At 57.2% G+C, this 6100-nt stretch overlaps 1 long non-coding RNA gene across 1 annotated transcript; it reads right to left on the bottom strand.

The window, feature by feature from the left end:
• Nucleotides 1-1563: 1563 nt before the first annotated feature.
• On the bottom strand, nt 1564-5854 carry LOC117802592. Its single transcript, XR_004625951.1, has 3 exons — nt 4755-5854; nt 3769-3961; nt 1564-2504 (listed from the first exon to the last, which is right to left on the bottom strand). It is a non-coding gene; the product is annotated as an uncharacterized LOC117802592 (long non-coding RNA).
• Between the last annotated feature and the right edge of the window lie 246 nt (nt 5855-6100).

The following is a 6100-nucleotide window of genomic DNA, read 5'->3' as shown; positions in this document are numbered from 1 at the left end:
TGGGAGCTGCTGGGCTGTACCTGGCTTAGGATGGGATGAGGTGGGACAGGCTGGGCCTCTCACATTCATTTAACGAAGTGGCCGGTGTCTCCACTGTGTAGCTCCCAGCCTGCAGTCCCGTGTGTACGTTGACACTCGGGTACCCGTCGCAGATGTGGAGCAGGCCAGGACGGGGGTCTCGGGAGCCTCATCTCACCTGTGAACACCTAGAGCCCTTTCCCTGGGGAGGACATACAACTGGTACAGCGTGTCCTTTGCAGAGCCAGGATTGGAGAGTCTCTTGTGAGCCCCCTCGTGGCCACGGGGACAAGGGCCTCACTCACCCCTCTGTCTTGACTCTCCATTGCAGATCAGTTGCCTCGGCTTCCTTAGGATGCCCACTGAAGACACAACGGTTGACACATTTCTGGCCATGGAGCCGCCCCAGGGTGTTGCTCTGGTGAGGTGTGTCTGGGAACCAGTGAGTCTGGCCTCAACATCTGGAGCCAGGACCATTCTGGCAACTTCCACCCTGGCCATTCCACCAACTCCTCCTTCATGTCCTCTCGCTCTGCATTCCTTATGTGCTTCTCCCTCCAGTCTTTCCCTCTTGCTGTTCTCTCTGCTTGAAACGTGTACCTTTTTCCTTAACTCAGCTCACAGTCTCAGCCCCACCTGCATGGAGCCCACTGCCGCAGATCGCAGGGGTGGGAGGAGCCCTGGGCGGTGGCAGGAGGGGAGAGGCGCACCTGTGGAGCTCCGTGTTCTGGATCTGGAGCCCTGGACAGTGGCTGATGAAGGGACCGAGCCTTCAGTTTGGCCAGGGTGCCGTTCCCTGCTGCTTGGTCCTACCTGGGGAATTGGGAGCTCCCCCAAATGTAAAAAAGCCAGGGCTTGGGAGCTGGGAAGGAAGGGAAAAGCCTCCCCGGGCCTTGTAGCTGCAAAGCAGGGACTCCAACAAGCCACACGGCAGGGACTTTGTGCTCAGGGAGAGACTCCTTGGGCGGTGTTTTTCACACCTTAGACTCTCAGCTGCAGAATGCTGTCCTCACCCACAATGGACCCAGAGCACCCACATGAAAGACACAGGAAGTGGGGTGGGTCTAGAGCCCCAGAGGCCCTGAGCCTCCTCTGAAGAACCTCCTAGATCCAGGCTGGGGAACACACACCTGGAGGATCAGTGCTTTGGAGGAGGTTGGGACTCAGGCTGCCCCAAGGCCTGGGGCTAAGACGACAGGTCACAGGGGTCCTTCCTGGGAGCCTGCCCTCCTTCCCTTTGCTCTCCCTTGGCAGGTGGTAATGCCTTTGTGCAAACTTCATGCTGCCTCGTTGGATCTTCAGAGGGGCCTAAGGAAAGGATGGACCTTGCTGGCTTCCCAGGGGGCGAAGGGGAACCGCAGATGTCAGTCAGAGAGCCCCAGATGGGCCTGTGCCGGTATTCGGTTCTGCCACCCACCCTGCCTGGAGGGCCTGGGTCCAGGGACCAGAACTCTGCTGTCCAGCTTGTTGTTTTGAAGGAAACAACTTTTCACACAGGTAACTGCTTGGACTACCTTGTTTTCAAGCAGACTGAGCGCACTGACCTGGGCCCCAGTTTCCTGACTGTATAATGGGGATAAAGAGGGGTCCTTACCCTGCAAAAATAAGGGGAGGACACACTGTGTATGGTTTTCTTCCTCCTCACAGGGCAGGGCTCCAGAAAGTGAAGCCCTCCCCTCCCCCGGCTGCCAGCCAGGGGGACCTGCACTGTGCCATTGCCAGTGGGGCGGTGGGGGTACCTGGAAAAGGTGCAGCAGCTGAGCGTGGGGGGGGGCACACCAGCAGGTCCTGCCCTGGAGGCGCCACTCCCCCACACGCAACCTCAGGAAAACCAAAGACCAAATGCATAGAAGGCTCAGATAATAGAATGAGCGATGCAAAAGACTGCCAGCTTGGGAAACTGAAAGTAAAAACCCATGAGGCGACCCAAGAATAAAAATAAAATAAAAAATACGGTAATATAAAAGGAGATCAAATAAAATAAATACAAGCTGAGAAACAGTGAAAATGAGATGAGAGAGGTTGGCAAGAAGGGGCAAGGAAGACAAAGGAGAGATGGACAATTGACATACAGCTGGAGAGCCAAAGGCAGTACAGAGGGAAAAGGGGGGAGGGGGGATAAGCAATAAATAAAGGTGTTTTTTAAAAAGGAAAAATCCAGTGGGTTAAGAGGGGCCAGGGGCAGTGAGGTTTTTCTGAGCTCAGAATCCTGGCAGAGGGTGTGTTTCTTGGAGCCCATGGGTACGGCCCAGCCTGGAACTCAAGCTGCAGGGCTCCAAGCCCGGCTCCTTCTAAGATGCTGGCTGACCCCACCCCGCAGAGATGACCTCAGGACTTGGGTTGGCCCCCTTCTAATGTACTCAGGAGATCTTGTCTTCTGTGCCAAAGCCTGCAGAGAATGGCCGGGCCTTGGTCTTTCTTGCCGGTAGTAAGCTTCGTGTAGGGCGTAGGCTGAACTGTCTTGGAAATCCCAGGTGGGCTCTATGCTGGAGGGAGAGAGGAAGACAGTTTTTCAGGGTACAGTATCATGGCTCATCGGGGGGCTCTCTAGGAGGAAAGATGATTGGAGAGGGGCTCCTCTGCAGGGGTTGGGCAGCAGTGGCTCTCCATTGAGCAGGCAGCTTCTCAGGGACTGTGCCAGGGGAAAGGCACCTGGGAGAGTCAGGATTCCAGCTGGCCCTTCCTTTGTACAGTTATTAGCTGGGGTGAGAAAGACGATGGCTGGAAAGGGAGAGGTCTGCATTTCTGGAAGGACAAAGCTTTAGGGTACAATGATTGTGGCTTCCTAGCGGACCATCATGGCCTCTGTCTCTGTCTTGACATTTTGGTCTATAGCTTCAGCAGTAAACTGCTGGCTTCTAGCAGCATTCCAGCTGAGATTCCTGATGACACAACTGATCTTTCTGGATCCTTCTTTATTTCCTTATATGCAAAATGGGAATGCCACCTCATAGGTAAGATGCAGGGTGCCGGGCACGGTGCCCACATGTGGGAAATGCTAAAGAAATGTTGTCAGAATCAGTCTAATGGAAGATCTTTTTAGTAGAAGTAGTCACCTGTATTGGCTGAACTCTGTGCAAAAGAAGGGTTTTTCGACTCGGTTTTAATTTCTGTGAACACATCTTTGTGTAGTTAGGAGCAAACCAAAGAGACTGAGTCCTGGGTCTGCCAGCAACTGGCTTGGTGCCTTGGGAGAGTCACTCACTCCTTTCACTGAGCCTCAGTTTTCCCCTCTGTGAAATGGGTATGCATCATATGACCCGAGTTTGCCAATCTATCTTCTTCAGCCAAGTTACCACAGAGGGGTGAATTGCTCATGAGGTAAAGTTGCTTCCCCGGGAGCCTGGTTTTGGGGAGGCATCTTTTGCAGTCCCAGAGGTTCTCAGGGCTTAAAGGGACTAGGCTGGCTGGGATCAATAAGTAATTAAGAGTTTGATGAGCCTGATAACATCCCATAATAGTCACTGTCCCTGGTACTCGATAGTCCCAGCCTCAGGTGGCAGAGAGGATTAAAAGTTTTGCCTAGAGGTGGGTGTGCAGAGGGATAAGTGGTCTCTGGGCCTGCTTCCCAGCTCCAGGAGAAATGTGACCTATGCAGAGTTCCCCTTGTGTCCAGGCAAGTGCTACCCAGGCCATTCCAGTCTGGCAGGGAAAGCTGGCTTGGTAATGTAGGAGTATGAGTACAAGAAGATGAGCATCTGGGGGTGGTGAAGGACCCCACCCTGTGGGAGGTAGAGGGGAAGGGGGTACCTTGGACGGGCCCAGGCCAACAGCTTCCAGGGGATTCCAACTGGAGTCACAACTCCCAGGTTCCAAACCAGAGAGACCTCATCATCATCCAAACCAAAACTGGCAGAAGTCTCTGCAAAACTGTGTGGCTTGTTTTCTTAATATTTTGAAGGGGGTCTTGAGGATTGTCGGGCTGCAATCCTGCTGGCTCTACCTAAGCACAACATACATCAAGAAAACTCCTAAGTTAGAAGCATCACATACTTTAAGAACACACTGCAGAGGCCCAAACAAGTGAGTTTGGTGATCCTTGACCGTATGGCTTTTGACCTCAGATTTGAGCCCCTATTGGTGATCACACCCACTATCTTTCCAAGGTGGAGGCTGTCCCATAGGAACCAAATTGTTACATAATAAAATCCACCCTTTGTTTCTCTTCTTTCTGTAACTTTTCGGCCAATGCATGGTGGAATTTGAGAGAATGAGGATTGAAGGGGGGATGCTGGAGAGGCTGGGTAGGGCATATTTTATAACTCAAGGCGCTAAGGATAAGTTTTCTTGAGGAAATGCATTTGTGTGGGCACCACACCCAGCCCCCAAGCCCAGCCTCCACGGGCATAGTCATTCCTCTCTTTTTGCCAGGGGTCCCTCCTCCCGGAAGCCACCTTGCCTGCTCATGTAGTTCCCTGCTCTTTCTCCAACCCAGCTTCTCCATCCCACCAGGCTGCCCCCGCCCAGCTGAGTCAGCCCCATCAGCCCCTGCAAGGGTTGCCTCATTGCTCTCCAAGCTTGTACTTGGCCCTCTCTGCACAGCCGCCTCCCCCACCTTCCCAAAGTAACATTTGTCAATGACTCCTCCGGGGTTGGCAGTTTGAGAGACACACACGCATGCACACACACACTAAATTCTTTATCTTCCTGCCTTGGCTGGATAACCAGCATTGAATGCCTGGAGGTCTCCCTTCATTCTCCCTTGGTAACCCCCACTAAGCTTTTATAACTGTCACCTCCTCCAGGAAGCCATCCCTGGCTCTTCCTCCCATGCTTGGCCATGCGCATACATGGCTCATTCAGGGTCCTCGCCACATCTTCTAACGATCTGTGTCCACCTCTCCCACTGCGCAGGGAGGTTCAGGCAAGGTCTGTCGCTAAGCCTCTCCAAGTCCCTCACGCACGGCACAGGGGATGGCAGGCGCCTTCGCGCTGGCGGACTACAGGGCCAAGGGACGCTCCCGGGCTTTCTAGAGAGGCCCCTTGCATGAGGCTCTGTTATGGTCGCCCAGACCAAGCTTCCGCGGAATCGGGGTCCGGGAGGACTCAGTTGTCTCCCCGAAATCTTGAGTGTGCCACGTGGAGCCCAGTCCGTCTGGGACCTGGGGGTGAGCGAGCGGCGCGTCCGGCTTGCCACCTCCTCCCAGGCTTGAGCCCAGGCTGGTTTAACGTTGCATCTGTTGGTGGCCGGCCGGAGGCATTCGCCAGGCGGCGGAGAGAGCTCGGTTCGGCGCTGGACGCCAGGAGCGGGCTCTTCGCCCGGGCTCGCGCGTAAAGGCTCCGTGCAGAGTGGGAGTCTGAGTACGCCGGCAGCTTGGAAGGCTCCTCACGTCCAGGCGCCGCGGTCACGGCTGCGCCGGTTTCCGGCCATGAATTAGGCTTCAGAGTCCGAGCCTCCTGCCCGACTCCCGGCTGAGCGCGGGGCCCGCGGGGCGGGGGATGGGCGCCTTGCCGAGGTCCGTGCGCCTAGCTAGGGTTCGAGCTGCGGCCCAGGCTCTGCCCCGCGACGCTCGGCCGCGTCCGGTCCCTTTTGGCTCCCCTTGCATCCCGGTGCCTGGCTCAGCGCCCCGCCCCGTCTCTCCCTCGGCTACCCCCGGTGCTGCTCCGCTAGGGGCTCTCCGCCCGAGGCGGGGAGCACAGCCCGAGTCGCTCGGCGGCTGAGGTCGGCGGACGCTCCGGGATCCCCCGAGGGCAGTCTACCGGTAGCCGACCCTTCTCCATCCTCCTGCCCCCGGAGGACGGTGGGCGCAAGACCCAGGGCCGCCAAGTCTCTGCGCGTCGCAGACTCGGCTGGTTCCCTCTGCCATGCCGGCCCCCGAGTGTCCCCCGGACCCAGAGCGCGGAGCACCGGGGGCCCCCTCCGAGCCGTGAGCGGGCGAGCGCCGCGCGGCGAGGCTGAGGCTCCGCAGTCACGTGGCCGAGAGGAGGGCGGAGGGGAGGGAGGCGGGCAGGGAGGGGAGCGGGAGCGGAGCCGAGGGGGAGGGGGAGGGGAGGGGGCGTCCTCCGCAGTTCGCTCCTCGCCGGGGCTCAGACAGACAGCGAGCCCGGAGCCGCCGCGCCGGCCCGGCCGCCGCCGCCACCG

Source organism: Ailuropoda melanoleuca, chromosome 6, assembly GCF_002007445.2.
Source record: "Ailuropoda melanoleuca isolate Jingjing chromosome 6, ASM200744v2, whole genome shotgun sequence".
Lineage (NCBI taxonomy): Eukaryota > Metazoa > Chordata > Mammalia > Carnivora > Ursidae > Ailuropoda > Ailuropoda melanoleuca.
This window is presented reverse-complemented; position numbering and strand designations above follow the sequence as displayed.